This window comes from Coturnix japonica, unplaced genomic scaffold, assembly GCF_054131305.1.
Source record: "Coturnix japonica strain WE unplaced genomic scaffold, WE-NBRP24 Scf054, whole genome shotgun sequence".
Classification (NCBI taxonomy): Eukaryota; Metazoa; Chordata; class Aves; order Galliformes; family Phasianidae; genus Coturnix; species Coturnix japonica.
The window spans coordinates 74,377-87,935 of NW_028188957.1; the positions used below are offsets into that span (position 1 = coordinate 74,377).

General features: G+C 54.5%; 1 long non-coding RNA gene across 2 annotated transcripts; it reads right to left on the bottom strand.

Moving 5' to 3' along the window:
- Positions 1 to 5,155: 5,155 nt before the first annotated feature.
- LOC146752012 (uncharacterized) lies at positions 5,156 to 12,521 on the bottom strand. Of its 2 annotated transcripts, none has more exons than XR_014941011.1 (3): positions 12,343 to 12,521; positions 8,448 to 8,532; positions 5,156 to 5,322 (listed from the first exon to the last, which is right to left on the bottom strand). It is a non-coding gene; the product is annotated as an uncharacterized LOC146752012 (long non-coding RNA). The 2 variants fall into 2 exon arrangements; XR_014941012.1 differs by lacking the exon at positions 12,343 to 12,521 and adding an exon at positions 10,109 to 10,218.
- Positions 12,522 to 13,559: the final 1,038 nt, after the last annotated feature.

The following is a 13,559-nucleotide window of genomic DNA, read 5'->3' on the forward strand; positions in this document are numbered from 1 at the left end:
ACCCCATAGGACCCCATAGGACCCCATGTCTGACCCCATAGGACCCCATAGGACCCCATGTCTGACCCCATAGGACTCCATAGGACCCCATAGGACCCCATGTCTGACCCCATAGGACCCCATAGGACCCCATAGGACCCCATGTCTGACCCCATAGGACCCCATGTCTGACCCCATAGGACCCCATAGGACCCCATAGGACCCCATAGGACCCCATGTCTGACCCCATAGGACCCCATGTCTGACCCCATAGGACCCCATAGGACCCCATAGGACCCCATGTCTGACCCCATAGGACCCCATAGGACCCCATCTAACCCCATAGGCCCCCATAGACACGTATGAACACGCGTGTTCCCACCTGTGGCAGTAGATGTATTATTGCGTCCCCGCTGAGCGCGGCCGCCCCCATTGGGAGCAGCAGCTGCAGCAGCCGCCCATATAACCCCATGTGTGACCCCATAGGACCCCATAGGACCCCATAGGACCCCATAGGACCCAATAGGACCCCATAGGACCACATAGGACCCCATAGGACCACATAGGACCACATAGGACCCCATAGGACCCCATGTCTGACCCCATAGGACCCCATAGGACCCCATGTCTGACCCCATAGGACCCCATAGGACCCCATGTCTGACCCCATAGGACTCCATAGGACCCCATAGGACCCCATGTCTGACCCCATAGGACCCCATAGGACCCCATAGGACCCCATGTCTGACCCCATAGGACCCCATGTCTGACCCCATAGGACCCCATAGGACCCCATAGGACCCCATAGGACCCCATGTCTGACCCCATAGGACCCCATGTCTGACCCCATAGGACCCCATAGGACCCCATAGGACCCCATGTCTGACCCCATAGGACCCCATAGGACCCCATCTAACCCCATAGGCCCCCATAGACACGTATGAACACGCGTGTTCCCACCTGTGGCAGTAGATGTATTATTGCGTCCCCGCTGAGCGCGGCCGCCCCCATTGGGAGCAGCAGCTGCAGCAGCCGCCCATATAACCCCATGTGTGACCCCATAGGACCCCATAGGACCCCATAGGACCCCATAGGACCCAATAGGACCCCATAGGACCACATAGGACCCCATAGGACCACATAGGACCACATAGGACCCCATAGGACCCCATGTCTGACCCCATAGGACCCCATAGGACCCCATGTCTGACCCCATGTGTGACCCCATAGGACCCCATATGACCCCATAGGACCCCATAGGACCCCATAGGACCCCATGTCTGACCCCATAGGACCCCATAGGACCCCATAGGACCCCATAGGACCCCATGTCTGACCCCATAGGACCCCATAGGACCCCATGTGTGACCCCATAGGACCCCATAGGACCCCATAGGACCCCATAGGACCCTATGTCTGGCCCCATAGGACCCCATAGGACCCCATAGGACCCCATAGGACCCCATGTCTGACCACATAGGACCCCATAGGACCCCATCTAACCCCATAGGCCCCCATAGACACGTATGAACACGCGTGTTCCCACCTGTGGCAGTAGATGTATTATTGCGTCCCCGCTGAGCGCGGCCGCCCCCATTGGGAGCAGCAGCTGCAGCAGCCGCCCATATAACCCCATGTGTGACCCCATAGGACCCCATAGGACCCCATAGGACCCCATAGGACCCAATAGGACCCCATAGGACCACATAGGACCCTATGTCTGACCCCATAGGACCCCATAGGACCCCATAGGACCCCATCTAACCCCATAGGACCCCATGTCTAACCCCATAGGACCCCATAGGACCCCATAGGACCCCATCTAACCCCATAGGCCCCCATAGACACGTATGAACACGCGTGTTCCCACCTGTGGCAGTAGATGTATTATTGCGTCCCCGCTGAGCGCGGCCGCCCCCATTGGGAGCAGCAGCTGCAGCAGCCGCCCATATAACCCCATGTGTGACCCCATAGGACCCCATAGGACCCCATAGGACCCCATAGGACCCAATAGGACCCCATAGGACCACATAGGACCCCATAGGACCACATAGGACCACATAGGACCCCATAGGACCCCATGTCTGACCCCATAGGACCCCATAGGACCCCATGTCTGACCCCATAGGACCCCATAGGACCCCATGTCTGACCCCATAGGACTCCATAGGACCCCATAGGACCCCATGTCTGACCCCATAGGACCCCATAGGACCCCATAGGACCCCATGTCTGACCCCATAGGACCCCATGTCTGACCCCATAGGACCCCATAGGACCCCATAGGACCCCATAGGACCCCATGTCTGACCCCATAGGACCCCATGTCTGACCCCATAGGACCCCATAGGACCCCATAGGACCCCATGTCTGACCCCATAGGACCCCATAGGACCCCATCTAACCCCATAGGCCCCCATAGACACGTATGAACACGCGTGTTCCCACCTGTGGCAGTAGATGTATTATTGCGTCCCCGCTGAGCGCGGCCGCCCCCATTGGGAGCAGCAGCTGCAGCAGCCGCCCATATAACCCCATGTGTGACCCCATAGGACCCCATAGGACCCCATAGGACCCCATAGGACCCAATAGGACCCCATAGGACCACATAGGACCCCATAGGACCACATAGGACCACATAGGACCCCATAGGACCCCATGTCTGACCCCATAGGACCCCATAGGACCCCATGTCTGACCCCATGTGTGACCCCATAGGACCCCATATGACCCCATAGGACCCCATAGGACCCCATAGGACCCCATGTCTGACCCCATAGGACCCCATAGGACCCCATAGGACCCCATAGGACCCCATGTCTGACCCCATAGGACCCCATAGGACCCCATGTGTGACCCCATAGGACCCCATAGGACCCCATAGGACCCCATAGGACCCTATGTCTGGCCCCATAGGACCCCATAGGACCCCATAGGACCCCATAGGACCCCATGTCTGACCACATAGGACCCCATAGGACCCCATCTAACCCCATAGGCCCCCATAGACACGTATGAACACGCGTGTTCCCACCTGTGGCAGTAGATGTATTATTGCGTCCCCGCTGAGCGCGGCCGCCCCCATTGGGAGCAGCAGCTGCAGCAGCCGCCCATATAACCCCATGTGTGACCCCATAGGACCCCATAGGACCCCATAGGACCCCATAGGACCCAATAGGACCCCATAGGACCACATAGGACCCTATGTCTGACCCCATAGGACCCCATAGGACCCCATAGGACCCCATCTAACCCCATAGGACCCCATGTCTAACCCCATAGGACCCCATAGGACCCCATAGGACCCCATCTAACCCCATAGGCCCCCATAGACACGTATGAACACGCGTGTTCCCACCTGTGGCAGTAGATGTATTATTGCGTCCCCGCTGAGCGCGGCCGCCCCCATTGGGAGCAGCAGCTGCAGCAGCCGCCCATATAACCCCATGTGTGACCCCATAGGACCCCATAGGACCCCATAGGACCCCATAGGACCCAATAGGACCCCATAGGACCACATAGGACCCCATAGGACCACATAGGACCACATAGGACCCCATAGGACCCCATGTCTGACCCCATAGGACCCCATAGGACCCCATGTCTGACCCCATAGGACCCCATAGGACCCCATGTCTGACCCCATAGGACTCCATAGGACCCCATAGGACCCCATGTCTGACCCCATAGGACCCCATAGGACCCCATAGGACCCCATGTCTGACCCCATAGGACCCCATGTCTGACCCCATAGGACCCCATAGGACCCCATAGGACCCCATAGGACCCCATGTCTGACCCCATAGGACCCCATGTCTGACCCCATAGGACCCCATAGGACCCCATAGGACCCCATGTCTGACCCCATAGGACCCCATAGGACCCCATCTAACCCCATAGGCCCCCATAGACACGTATGAACACGCGTGTTCCCACCTGTGGCAGTAGATGTATTATTGCGTCCCCGCTGAGCGCGGCCGCCCCCATTGGGAGCAGCAGCTGCAGCAGCCGCCCATATAACCCCATGTGTGACCCCATAGGACCCCATAGGACCCCATAGGACCCCATAGGACCCAATAGGACCCCATAGGACCACATAGGACCCCATAGGACCACATAGGACCACATAGGACCCCATAGGACCCCATGTCTGACCCCATAGGACCCCATAGGACCCCATGTCTGACCCCATGTGTGACCCCATAGGACCCCATATGACCCCATAGGACCCCATAGGACCCCATAGGACCCCATGTCTGACCCCATAGGACCCCATAGGACCCCATAGGACCCCATAGGACCCCATGTCTGACCCCATAGGACCCCATAGGACCCCATGTGTGACCCCATAGGACCCCATAGGACCCCATAGGACCCCATAGGACCCTATGTCTGGCCCCATAGGACCCCATAGGACCCCATAGGACCCCATAGGACCCCATGTCTGACCACATAGGACCCCATAGGACCCCATCTAACCCCATAGGCCCCCATAGACACGTATGAACACGCGTGTTCCCACCTGTGGCAGTAGATGTATTATTGCGTCCCCGCTGAGCGCGGCCGCCCCCATTGGGAGCAGCAGCTGCAGCAGCCGCCCATATAACCCCATGTGTGACCCCATAGGACCCCATAGGACCCCATAGGACCCCATAGGACCCAATAGGACCCCATAGGACCACATAGGACCCTATGTCTGACCCCATAGGACCCCATAGGACCCCATAGGACCCCATCTAACCCCATAGGACCCCATGTCTAACCCCATAGGACCCCATAGGACCCCATAGGACCCCATCTAACCCCATAGGCCCCCATAGACACGTATGAACACGCGTGTTCCCACCTGTGGCAGTAGATGTATTATTGCGTCCCCGCTGAGCGCGGCCGCCCCCATTGGGAGCAGCAGCTGCAGCAGCCGCCCATATAACCCCATGTGTGACCCCATAGGACCCCATAGGACCCCATAGGACCCCATAGGACCCAATAGGACCCCATAGGACCACATAGGACCCTATGTCTGACCCCATAGGACCCCATAGGACCCCATAGGACCCCATCTAACCCCATAGGACCCCATGTCTAACCCCATAGGACCCCATAGGACCCCATAGGACCCCATCTAACCCCATAGGCCCCCATAGACACGTATGAACACGCGTGTTCCCACCTGTGGCAGTAGATGTATTATTGCGTCCCCGCTGAGCGCGGCCGCCCCCATTGGGAGCAGCAGCTGCAGCAGCCGCTGTTGGAACCGGGGGCAGCCCCGGAACAGCAGCAGCACGGCTGAGAACGGGGCCAAGAGGGAGATCAAGATGGCCGCCATCACAGCCAGCAGGGAGCCTATATGGGGCAAAGGTCAGGGGTCAAGGGTCATCCGAGGTCAGGTGTCAAGGTTCAGGGGTCAAGGGTCATCCAAGGTCAGGTGTCAAGGGTCAGGGGTCAAGGGTCATCCAAGGTCAGGGGTCAAGGGTCAGGGGTCAAGGGTCATCCAAGGTCAGGTGTCATGGTTCAGGGGTCAAGGGTCATCCATGTTCAGGTGTCAAGGGTCAGGGGTCAAGGGTCATCCAAGGTCAGGGGTCAAGGGTCAGGGGACAAGGGTCATCCAAGGTCAGGTGTCAAGGGTCAGGGGTCAAGGAGTCAAGGGTCAGGGGTCAAGGGTCGGGGGGGTGTTGGGGGTCAAGTGTTGGGGGTCAAGGGGTCAAGGGTCAGCAGAGGTCAAGGGGTCAAAGGCAGCAAAGGTCAGGGATCAAGAAGTCAAGAGGTCAAGGGGTCAGGGGTCAGAGGTCATACGTTGGGTGTCAGGGGTCAAGGGTCAGGGTCAAGGGTGGGTGGGGTCAAGGGTCAGCAAAGGTCAGGGAGCAAGGAATGGGGGTCAGGGGTCAAGGGGTCAAGAGGTCAAGGGTTGGGAGTCAAGGGGTCAAGGGGTCAAGGGGTCAAGGGTTGGGGGTCAAGGGTTGGGGGTCAAGGGGTCAAGGGGTCAAGGGGTCAAGGAATGGGGGTCAGGGGTCAAGGGGTCAAGGGGTCAAGGGGTCAAGGGGTCAAGGGGTCAAGGGTTGGGGGTCAGGGGGTCAAGAGGTCAAGGGTTGGGAGTCAAGGGGTCAAGGGGTCAAGGGTTGGGAGTCAAGGGGTCAAGGGGTCAAGGGTCAAGGGTTGGGGGTCAAGGGGTCAAGGGGTCAAGGGTCAAGGGTTGGGGGTCAAGGGTTGTGGGTCAAGGGGTCAAGGGGTCAAGGAATGGGGGTCAAGGGGTCAAGGGGTCAAGGACTGGGGGTCAAGGGGTCAAGGGGTCAAGGGTCAAGGGTTGGGGGTCAAGGGTTGGGGGTGAAGGGGTCAAGGGGTCAAGGGGTCAAAGGTTCAAGGGGTCAAGGGGTCAAGTGGTCAAGGAATGGGGCTCAGGGGTCAAGGGGTCAAGCAATGGGGGTCAATGGTTGGGGGTCAAGGGGTCAAGGGGTCAAGGGTTGGGGATAAAGGGATGGGAGTCAGGGGTTGGGGGTCAAGGGTCAGCAAAGGTCAGGGGTTGGGGGTCAATGGTTGGGAGTCAAGGCGTCAAAGGGTCAAGTGTCAAAGGTCAGGGGTCAAGGGGTCAAGGAATGGGGGTCAGGGTCAATGGTTGGGGGTCAAGGGGTCAAGGGGTCAAGGGGTCAAGAGGTCAAGGGTTGGAGGTCAAGGGGTCAAGGGGTCAAGGACTGGGGGTCAAGGGGTCAAGGGGTCAAGGGGTCAAGGGGTCAAGGGTTGGAGGTCAAGGGGTCAAGGGGTCAAGGGGTCAAAAGTTGTGGGTCAGGGGTCAGGGGTCAAGGGTCGGGGGGTCAAGGGGTCAAGGGGTCAAGGAATGGGGGTCAGGGGTCAAAGGGTCAAGGATTGGAGGTCAAGGGGTCAGGGGTCAAGGGTTGGGGGTCAAGGAGTCAAGAGGTCAAGGGTTGGGGGTCAAGGAATGGGGGTCAGGGGTCAAGGGTTGGAGGTCAAGGGCCAGAAAAGGTCAGGGGTCAAGGGTCGGGGGTCAGAAAAGGTCGGGGGTCAGGGGTCAAGAGGTCAAGGGGTCAGTGGTTGGGGGTAAATAGTTGGGGGTCAAGGGGTCAGCGGTTGGGTGACAGGGGTCAAGGGGTCAAGGGTTGAGGGTCAGGGGTCAAGGATTGGAGGTCAAGGGGTCAAGGGGTCAATGGTTGGGGGTCAGGGGTCAAGGGGTCAAGGGATGGGGGTCAGGGGTCAAGGGTTGGGGGGTCAAGGGGTCAAGGGGTCAAGGGATGGGGGTCAGGGGTCAAAGGGTCAAGGACTGGAGGTCAAGGGGTCAGGGGTCAAGGGATGGGGATCAGGGGTCAAGGGTTGGGGGTCAACGGGTCATGGGGTCAAGGGATGGGGGTCAGGGGTCAAGGATTGGAGGTCAAGGGGTCAGGGGTCAAGGGTTGGGGGTCAAGGGTCAAGGAGGTCAGGGGGTCAAGGGTCAAGAGTTGGGGGTCAAGGGTCAGCAGAGGTCGGGGGTCAAGAGCCAGGGGTCAGGGGTCAAGGGTTGGGGGCCATGATTGGGTGACAGGGGTCAGAGGTCATCGGTCAGAGGTCACCGGTTGGATGTTTGGGGTCAAGGGTAAGAGGTCACGGGTCGGGTGTCGGGGGTCAGGGGTCAAGGGTTCGAAAAGGTCAGAGGTCAAGGGTCAGGGGTCAAAGGTTCAAGGTCGAGGATTCGGGGGACAAGAGTTGGGGTCAAGGGTCAAGGGTTAGCAAAGGTCAGGGGTCAAGGGATGGGGGTCAGGGGTCAAGGGTCAGGGGTCAAGGGTCAGGGGTCAAGGGTTGGGTGTTGGGGGTCAGGGGTCGGGGTCAAGGGTCAGCAAAGGTCAAGGGCCAAGGGGCTCTGGTCCCATAGAACCCCCCTGACCCCATAGGAGCCCATATAACCCCATATAACCCCATATAACCCCATATAACCCCATATAACCCCATATAACCCCATATAACCCCATATAACCCCATATAACCCCATATAACCCCATATAACCCCATAGATCCCATATAACCCCATATAACCCCATATAACCCCATATATCCCATATAACCCCATATAACCCCATATAACCCCATATAACCCCATATAACCCCATATAACCCCATATAACCCCATATATCCCATATAACCCCATATAACCCATATAACCCCATATAACCCCATATAACCCCATATAACCCCATATAACCCCATATAACCCCATATAACCCCATAGATCCCATATAACCCCATATAACCCCATATAACCCCATATAACCCCATATAACCCCATATAACCCCATATAACCCCATATAACCCCATATCCCCCCATATAACCCCATATAACCCCATATCCCCCCATATAACCCATATAACCCCATATAACCCCATATAACCCCATATAACCCCATATAACCCCATATAACCCCATATAACCCCATATAACCCCATATCCCCCCCCACCCCGACCCCATAAGTGACCCCATAACTCACGGTGCATCACACTCAGCTCCGGTCCCGTATCCGTCCCATTGATGGTTCCATTGGAGACCCCATAACTGACCCCATAGCAAGAGCCCTATATGGGGTTATATGGGGTTATATGGGGTTATATGGGGTTATATGGGGTTATATGGGGTTATATGGGGTTATATGGGGTTATATGGGGTTATATGGGATCTATGGGGTTATATGGGGTTATATGGGGTTATATGGGGTTATATGGGGTTATATGGGGTTATATGGGGTTATATGGGGTTATATGGGTTATATGGGTTATATGGGGTTATATGGGGTTATATGGGGTTATATGGGGTTATATGGGGTTATATGGGGTTATATGGGGTTATATGGGTTATATGGGTTATATGGGGTTATATGGGGTTATATGGGGTTATATGGGGTTATATGGGGTTATATGGGTTATATGGGGTTATATGGGGTTATATGGGTTATATGGGTTATATGGGGTTATATGGGGTTATATGGGGTTATATGGGGTTATATGGGGTTATATGGGGTTATATGGGGTTATATGGGTTATATGGGTTATATGGGGTTATATGGGGTTATATGGGGTTATATGGGGTTATATGGGGTTATATGGGTTATATGGGGTTATATGGGGTTATATGGGGTTATATGGGATCTATGGGATCTATGGGGTTATATGGGGTTATATGGGGTTATATGGGGTTATATGGGCTATATGGGTTATATGGGGTTATATGGGGTTATATGGGGTTATATGGGGTTATATGGGGTTATATGGGGTTATATGGGGTTATATGGGGTTATATGGGGTTATATGGGGTTATATGGGATCTATGGGGTTATATGGGGTTATATGGGGTTATATGGGGTTATATGGGGTTATATGGGGTTATATGGGGTTATATGGGGTTATATGGGTTATATGGGTTATATGGGGTTATATGGGGTTATATGGGGTTATATGGGGTTATATGGGGTTATATGGGGTTATATGGGGTTATATGGGTTATATGGGTTATATGGGGTTATATGGGGTTATATGGGGTTATATGGGGTTATATGGGGTTATATGGGTTATATGGGGTTATATGGGGTTATATGGGGTTATATGGGATCTATGGGATCTATGGGGTTATATGGGGTTATATGGGGTTATATGGGGTTATATGGGGTTATATGGGATCTATGGGGTTATATGGGGTTATATGGGGTTATATGGGGTTATATGGGGTTATATGGGGTTATATGGGGTTATATGGGGTTATATGGGGTTATATGGGGTATATGGGGTTATATGGGGGGATATGGGGTTATATGGGGGGTATATGGGGTTATATGGGGTTATATGGGGTTATATGGGGGGATATGGGGATATATGGGGTTATATGGGGTTATATGGGGTTATATGGGGTTATATGGGTTATATGGGGTTATATGGGGTTATATGGGGTTATATGGGGTATATGGGGTTATATGGGGGGATATGGGGTTATATGGGGGGTATATGGGGTTATATGGGGTTATATGGGGGGTATATGGGGTTATATGGGGTTATATGGGGTTATATGGGGTTATATGGGGTTATATGGGGTTATATGGGGTTATATGGGGTTATATGGGGTCTGAGGGGCCCCCCCTGCCCCATAGATGCCCCCACTCACCCCATAGATCACAGCTGTGGGGCTGGTGTCTCTTATGGGGTCGGTGACATTTGTGAGGTCGAAGTCAGCCTGGGGTTCAATGGGGTTATGGGGTTATGGGGTTATGGGGTATGGGGTTATGGGGTTATGGGATGTTAAGGGGTTATGGGGTTATGGGGTTATGGGGTTATGGGGTATGGGGTTATGGGATGTTATGGGGTTATGGGGTTATGGGGTTATGGGATGTTATGGGGTTATGGGGTTATGGGGTTATGGGGTTATGGGGTATGGGGTTATGGGGTTATGGGGTTATGGGGTATGGGGTTATGGGATGTTATGGGGTTATGGGGTTATGGGGTTATGGGATGTTATGGGGTTATGGGGTTATAGGGTTAGTTATGGGGTTATGGGGTTATAGGGTTAGTTATGGGGTTATGGGGTTATGGGATGTTATGGGGTATGGGGTTATGGGGTTATGGGGTTGTTATGGGGTTATGGGGTTATGGGGTATGGGGTTATGGGGTTATGGGGTTATGGGGTTATGGGGTTATGGGGTTATGGGGTATGGGGTTATGGGGTTATGGGGTTATGGGGTATGGGGTTATGGGGTTATGGGGTTGTAGGGTTATGGGGTTATGGGGTTATGGGGTTATGGTGCCATAGGGACACATAAGGTGATGTAGGAACACATAGGGTGCCATAGAGACCCATAGAGACCCATAGAGACCCATAGGGATCCATAGAGACCCATAGGGACCCATAGAGACACATAGGGACCCATAGAGACCCATAGGGACCCATAGAGACCCATAGAGACCCATAGAGACCCATAGAGACCCCATAGAAACCCATAGAGACCCATAGTGACCCATAGAGACCCATAGAGACCCATAGGAACCCATAGGGACCCATAGGGACCCATAGAGACCCATAGGGACCCATAGAGACCCATAGAGACCCCATAGAAACCCATAGAGACCCATAGTGACCCATAGAGACCCATAGAGACCCATAGGAACCCATAGGGACCCATAGAGACCCATAGAGACCCATAGAGACCCATAGAGACCCACAGAGACCCATAGAGACCCATAGAGACCCACAGAGACCCATAGAGACCCATAGAGACCCATAGAGACCCACAGAGACCCATAGTGACCCATAGAGACCCATAGAGACCCATAGAGACCCATAGGGACCAATAGAGACCCATAGAGACCCATAGAGACCCATAGAGACCCATAGAGACCCATAGAAACCCATAGAGACCCATAGAGACCCATAGGGATTAATAGAGACCCATAGAAACCCATAGAGACCCATAGAGACCCATAGGGACCCATAGGGACCCATAGAGACCCACAGAGACCCATAGAGACCCCATAGGGAACCATAGGGTGCCATTAGGACCCCATATATAACCCCATATCACCCCTTATCACCCATATATCACCCCATATATCACCCCATATCACCCCATATATCACCCCATATCACCCCATATCAACCCATATATCACCCCATATCACCCCATATATCACCCCATATCACCCCATATCACCCCATATAATCCCATATATCACCCCATATATCACCCCATATCACCCCATATAATCCCATATATCACCCCATATCACCCCATATCACCCCATATATCACCCCATATATCACCCCATATCACCCCATATATCACCCCATATCACCCCATATATCACCCCATATATCACCCCATATCACCCCATATATCACCCCATATCACCCCATATCACCCCATATATCACCCCATATCACCCCATATATCACCCCATATATCACCCCATATAACCCCATATATCACCCCATATATCACCCCATATAACCCCATATAACCCCATATAACCCCATATATCCCATATAACCCCATATAACCCCATATAACCCCATATAACCCCATATATACCCATATAACCCCATATAACCCCATATAACCCCATATAACCCCATAGATCCCATATAACCCATATAACCCCATATAACCCCATACAACCCATATAACCCCATATAACCCCATATAACCCATATAACCCCATATAACCCCATATAACCCCATATAACCCCATATAACCCCATATAACCCATATAACCCCATATAACCCCATATAACCCATATAACCCCATATCACCCCATATATCACCCCATATATCACCCCATATCACCCCATATCACCCCATAGATCACCCCATAGATCACCCCATAGATCACCCCATATACCCACCATGTTGGTTCCGGTCCATTCCGCCATATTGGATCCATGGGGTCCCGACGTCCTGGGTGCCCCCATCCCCCATTGGGGGCTCAGCACCAACAGCAGCACCCACAGCACCTGCATGGCTGCAATGGGGCCATATAGGGGATCTATGGGGTGTCAATGGGGCCCTATGGGGTGATATGGGGTGTCAGTGGGGCCCTATGGGGTGATATGGGGTGTCAATGGGGCCCTATGGGGTGATATGGGGTGTCAATGGGGCCCTATGGGGTGATATGGGGTGTCAATGGGGCCCTATGGGGTGATATGGGGTGTCAGTGGGGCCCTATGGGGTGATATGGGGTGTCAGTGGGGCCCTATGGGGTGATATGGGGTGTCAATGGGGCCCTATGGGGTGATATGGGGTGTCAATGGGGCCCTATGGGGTGATATGGGGTGTCAATGGGGCCCTATAGCACCCAATGGGGCCTATGGGGTGATATGGGGTGTCAATGGGGCCCTATGGGGTGATATGGGGTGTCAGTGGGGCCCTATGGGGTGATATGGGGTGTCAGTGGGGCCCTATGGGGTGATATGGGGTGTCAATGGGGCCCTATGGGGTGATATGGGGTGTCAATGGGGCCCTATGGGGTGATATGGGGTGTCAGTGGGGCCTATGGGGTGATATGGGGTGTCAATGGGGCCCTATGGGGTGATATGGGGTGTCAATGGGGCCCTATGGGGTGATATGGGGCGTCAGTGGGGCCCTATGGGGTGATATGGGGTGTCAGTGGGGCCCTATGGGGTGATATGGGGTGTCAATGGGGCCCTATGTGTGATATGGGGTGTCAATGGGGCCCTATGGGGTGATATGGGGTGTCAGTGGGGCCCTATGGGGTGATATGGGGTGTCAATGGGGCCCTATAGCACCCAATGGGGCCTATGGGGTGATATGGGGTGTCAGTGGGGCCCTATGGGGTGATATGGGGTGTCAATGGGGCCCTATGGGGTGATATGGGGTGTCAGTGGGGCCCTATGGGGTGATATGGGGTGTCAATGGGGCCCTATGGGGTGATATGGGGTGTCAGTGGGGCCCTATGGGGTGATATGGGGTGTCAATGGGGCCCTATGGGGTGATATGAGGTGTCAATGGGGCCCTATGGGGTGATATGGGGTGTCAATGGGGCCCTATGGGGTGATATGGGGTGTCAGTGGGGCCCTATGGGGTGATATGGGGTGTAAATGGG